Genomic DNA, 6,000 nt, shown 5'->3' with positions numbered 1-6,000 from the left:
GTGGATGTAGCCCAGACCATCACACAAAAACCAACCTCTCGTCCATGGACTCCATCTACACCTCACGCTGCCTCGGCAAGGCCAGCAGCACAATCAAGGACGAGTTGCACCCTGGCCACTTCTTCTTCTCCCCTCTCCCATCGGCCAAGAGGTACAGAAGTGTGAAAACGCACACCTCCAGATTCAGGGACAGTTTCTTCCCAGCTGTTATCAGGCAACTGAACGGTTCTGTCACCAACTGGAGTGCGGTCCCGACCTCCCATCGACTTCATTGGAGACCTTTGAACTATCTTGATTAGAATTCTATCGGACTTCATCTTGCGCCCAATGTTGTCCCCATTATCCTGTATTGGCACACATGTAGAAACAAGCAACTGCAGATGCTGGTTTATTCCAAAGAGAAACACAGAGTGCCGGAGTAACTCAGCGAGCCAGGCAGCATCTCTGGTGAAAAAGGATGGGTGACGTTTCAGGTCGGGACCTTATTTCAGGTCCTGACCTGAAACGTCACCTTTCTTTTTTTTCTGAGATGCTGCCTGACCCGCTGAGTTACTCTAGCACTTTGTGTCCAACTGCACACTGAGGACAGTTTGATTGTAATCATGTACGGTCTATTCTTTGACTGGATAGCATGCAACATAAAAGCATTTCACTGTACATCGGTACACGTGACAATAATAAACAAAACTAAACCATCTACACTTGGGCCCACCAAGCCCGCGTCGACCATCGATCACCATTTGGGCGGTCACGGTGGCGCAGCGGTAGAGTTGCTGCCATACAGCGAATGCAGCGCCGGAGACCCAGGTTCAATCCCGACTATGGGTGCTGTCTGTACGGAGTTTGTACGTTCTCCCCGAGTTTCCTCTTGAGTTTCCTCCCACACTCCAAAGCCATACAGGTTTGTAGGTTAATTGGCTTGGTGTATGTAAAAATTATCCCTAGTGGTTGTAGGATAGTGTTAGTGTGCGGGAATCGCTGGTCGGCGCGGACCCGGTAGGCCAAAGGACCTGTTTCCGTGATGTATCTCTAAACTAAACTAAACTAAACCATTTGCACTAGTTCTAAGTTATCTCACTTTCTCATCAGCTCCATACACACGAGGGGCAATTTACAGAGGCCAATTCATCGACAAACACGTATTTCTTTGGGACATAGAAGAAAACCGGGCACCCGGCAGAAACCCACACGGTCACATGGAGAACGTGCAAACTCCACATGGGCAGCACCTGATATCAGGATGGAATCCGAGTCTCTGGTGCTGTGAGGCAGCTGGCTCTACCAGTGCCACCCTTTTCTTACTGAATGTTGGGGTTGCTTTTCAATGAGGAGTTCTGAGTTGAAACATTTCCCACGAGGCAGCAGGGACGCGGCACGGTGGCGCAGCGACAGAGTCACTGCCGTACAGCGCCGGAGACCCAGGTTTGATCCTGACTACGGGTGCTGTCTGTACGGAGTTTGTATGTTCTCCCCGTGACCGCGTGGGTTTTCCCCGGGTGCTCCGGTTTCCACCAAGACGTACAGGTTTGTTTAATTGGCTTCTGTACAAATTGTAAATTATTCCTAGTGTGTGTAGGATAGTGCTACTGTGCGGGGATCGCTGGTCGATGCGGACTCGGTTTCCACATTCCACCTCTGTTTCTCTAGAGTCTAAAGTAAAGAATATATGAGACCGTTTTTCATTCCAGTGTATCTACAAACCTAAATCAATAGGGTTTGATAATTAATGTTGAACATGCTGAAACTCCACAAAAGACTCTTCGAAAGGAAGCTGAAAACGAAAACACTGCAGATGCTAAAAAAAAAAATCGATGTTAAATAAACTGCAAGTATTGGAAAACCAGGAGAAGAGAAAGGACTGAAAATGCACAACAGGTCAGGCAGCATCTGCAGAGAGAGAGCACTTAATTCACTGATCTGCAAGAAACCATGATTTGATGATAATTTATGATTTATGCCTTATATGGTATGTGCTTTGTAACTAAGGCCTGTTGTTCTATTTGTAAGATATTCTCTATGTTGATGATACTTTATTGTCTTAGGTAAAGGTACATGATTGTTATCATGTACAGTATTTTCTTTAACTGGATTTGACAGCACATGTACCTAGGTACAGTGAGCCTAGATTGAGTGAAAATCACACAGCAGACCTCACCGAGGCAGTACACAAAGAATTTCCAGCTTTCTGGCCTCGACAAAGTTATGAAAGTTCTGAGTACAGTCTTATCTTCCCTCGACGGCCCCCCCATGCCGGTTCCCTCTTCATTCTCAGTGTCACGGGTTACGGGGAGAAGGCAGGAGAATGGGGTTAGGAGGGAGAGTTAAATCAGCCATGATTAAATGGCGGTGTAGACCTGATGGGCCGAATGGCCTAATTCTGCTCCTATCACTTATGACCTTATGACTCCCAGAGATGTTTAAGGTGGACAAAAATGCTGGAGAAACTCAGCGGGTGAGGCAGCATCTATGGAGAGAAGGAAATAGGCGACATTTCGGGTCAAGACCCTTCGTCAGACTGACGTCGGGGGTGGGGGGGGCGGGAAAAAGAAAAGTACGCGGTGCCAGTAAGCTTGTGGGAGAGCTGGGAAGGGGGAGGGGAAGGAGGAGGGGAAGGAGGAGGGGAAGGAGGAGGGGAAGCAAGGACTATCTGAAATTGGGGAAGTCAATGTTCATACCACTGGGGTGTAAACTATCCATGCGAAATATGAGGTGCTGTTCCTCCAATTTGCGCTGACAATAGAGGAGGCCCAGGACAGAAAGGTCAGTGTGGGAATGGGAGGGGGAGTTAAAGTGTTTAGCAACCGGGAGATCAGGTAGGTTTAGGCGGAGGTGTTCAGCGAGACGATCGCCGAGCCTGCGCTTGGTCTCGCCGATATATTGGAGTCCACACCTGGAACAGCGGATACAGTAGAATTCCAGGTCTAAATATACACTAGTTTCTTTAAGTTTTTCTTATAGCTCAATTGCCTGCTCAAGCGAAAATACTGACGGAACCTTCCAGATGATCTTCAGTAGCCAATATCACAGTACAAAGGGTATTTGTTAATTCTGGGCACCGGGACACAATAGGTGCAATGGAACCTGGTCTGGTTTATAGGCAGATGTGGTCTGTTTAAGGAAACCACCTTTTTTCTTGGTCTGTCTACTCCTGTGAGCAAGAACTGCGACTATATGCGGATGTTTTTTTTAAATTCTGCCTTCTCACAGATGTTACTGAAAAATATCCCAGGGAAGTTTCGGCCATTTCTAAATCACAGAAGTTTGTGGGTAGACACAAAATGTCTCTAATTTCAAGTAACCCTTGCATTCCCTCTCTCTCACCATCTCCCTCCCCCACCTAAACTCGGCTTGTTGAGTCTTATTGTCTTTACTCGTTTGCACCCAGCCCACAGCTAGCAATGACCTGCTTCCTTTATCAATAGACAAAGATAATAGGTGCAGGAATAGGCCATTCGGCCCTTCAAGCCAGCACCGCCATTCAATGTGATCATCCCCAACCAGTACCCCGTTCCTGCCTTTTCCCCATATCCCCTGACTCTGCTATCTTTAAGAACCCTATCTAGCTCTCTTGAAAGCATCCAGAGAACCGGCCTCCAACGCCCTCTGAGGCAGAGAATTTCACAGACTCACAACTCTCTGTTTGAAAAAGTGTTTCCTCATCTCCGTTCTATACGGCTTACCCCATTATTGTTAAAATATGGCCTCTGAGTCTGGACTCCCCCAACATCGGGAACATGTTTCCTGCCTCTAGCGTGTCCAAACCCTTATACCCTTAACGATCTTAGCATTGTTACCTTTTTGCATATCTTTCATTCATTTGTCCTACAATTCTCTCTGTCACCTTCAATATCTCTCGTTTCCTTTTCCCCAGACTTTCAGTCGGAAGAAGGGTATTGACCCAAAACGTCACCTATTCCTTTTCTCCAGAGATGCTGCCTGACCCGCTGGGTTACTCCAGCTTTTTGTGTCTACTTTTGGTGCCAACCAGCCTCTGCTGTTCACTCCTGCATAAGAGGTTTGTGGAGGGCTCTTACATTTCTGAAGGGTAAAAATACTCAGCATTCTGCAAGCAATTGGCTTCGATCCACTCCAGCTCCACTGGCCCGCGCAAGGCTACCTTTTTGTGGCATCTTTTGAACGTTGGCTGGCAAGGTGACAGGCCTTGTGTTGAGCGGCCAACCTTTCCACTACTTAAGCTGAGCATTCTGTCTCCACGCTCCTGTTGCAAGAGGAAATATAAAAAACTAAAGTACACAGAGGGAGGGGTGGGGCGGCAGAGTGGGGTGGAAGGAATAACCATTTCGGCACAGGAGCAATTCTTTTAAAGTCTTGGCTATGCCTTGTTGAGCATGAACCAAGAGCTTGTGTGTTCAAATCCCGCTCCGGCTAAAGATGTGCGGAGAAAGATCGGAGCTGGCGTTACTGTGCAGGACCTAGGGTCAGAGATGTGACATGCTTGTGGAAGACTCAGTCTGAAGAAGGGTCTTGACCTGAAACGTCACATATTCCTTCTCTCCAGAGATGCTGTCTGAACTGCTGAGTTACTCCAGTACTTTGTGTCTTTAACAGGAACTAGACTTAGTGGGACCCGTTGGGTCCCAGCTTCACACGGGAGGGCTGGTCCCCCAACGCAATATTTCACCTCTTCACCAATTCCAAAATTGGTGGCCAGTGGGGGGGCTTTCTGGAGCACTAGTATGGGTGTTGTGGGCTGAAGGGACTCGTTTCTAGAGGGCTAGTATGAACATTGTGGGCCGAATGGATTCTTGGGCTTGCGGCTCAGTCACTCAAGCCTGGTGTGCTGGCAGCTCACTCACTCAAGGCTGGTGGGCTGGCACTTGACTCACGGCTATTCCTTGAAATGCGACTTCAAGCAGGGTGCAAGGCCACCAAATTCAAGTGCAGTTTCCTACCATTTCAAGCAGGGTGCAAGGCCACCAAATTCAAATGCAGTTTCACACCATTTCAAGCATGGTGCAAGGCTGCCAAATTCAAGTGCAGTTTCATACCATTTCAAACAGGGTGCAAGGCCACCAAATTCAAATTCAGTTTCATACCATTTCACGCAGGGTGCACGGCCACTAATGACAGAGAGTCGTGACCTCTCCCTCCCCATTCTTGCAGAGACTGAGCCACGCCCACACTTCCAGGTTTTATAGTCCATCCCACCAGAAGGGGCATGGCCTTCATGGCTTGATTGACAGGAGAGAGAATCTCAACATTTTATAAACACTAATAACTCTTTTATTTTTAATCGATGGGAAAAATCCTCGGCACCTGATGAGCGGAGGGGAAATCTGAGTAAGATGGCCAACAATCACAGCCATACGTGGTAGCATATTTCCTAAAATCAATATAGAGAGCAAACAGGAAGTGGTCAAGATTAGACTTTTAATTATATAGACGGCAAGGCAGCTTTTGCATTTTCAAACCAACTTTTCAATTAGGTAAGGCATCCTCAAACCAACTTTTCAGTTAGGCAAGGCATTCTCAAACCAACTTTTCAATTAGGCAAGGCAACTTTAGCAATCGCTAAACCAACTTTTCAATTAGGCAAGGTAACTTTAGCATTCTCAAACCAAAAAACACTTTTGCATTTTTAAACCAAAAAACACGTTTGCATTTTCAAACTACATTTTCAAACCACATTAAGGGCACTGACAGGTCAATAATACCACTCACGGTTTAGCAGACATGTGTTCAGTGTTATTCATTGCTCAGACTGAGAATTGTAACCTCTCGCTCCCCCATCTTGCAGAGAACTGAGGCACCTCCATACTTCTGGGTTTTATAGTCCCTCCGGAAGGGGCGTGGCCTTCAGGAGAGAGAATCTCAACATTTTTTAAACATGAATAAGTCTTTTATGTTTCATCGATGGGAAAAATCCCCTTGTTCTGACCAGCGGAGGGGGACTCTGAGTAAGATGGCCAAAAATCACAGCCGTAAGTGGCAGCGTTATTTCTAAAATCAATATACAGAACACCAGGAAGTGGTCAAGAT

Source organism: Leucoraja erinacea, chromosome 5 (genome assembly GCF_028641065.1).
Source record: "Leucoraja erinacea ecotype New England chromosome 5, Leri_hhj_1, whole genome shotgun sequence".
Taxonomy (NCBI): domain Eukaryota; kingdom Metazoa; phylum Chordata; class Chondrichthyes; order Rajiformes; family Rajidae; genus Leucoraja; species Leucoraja erinaceus.
The sequence above is the reverse complement of the archived record's forward strand: the minus strand, read 5'-3'. Positions refer to the sequence as shown.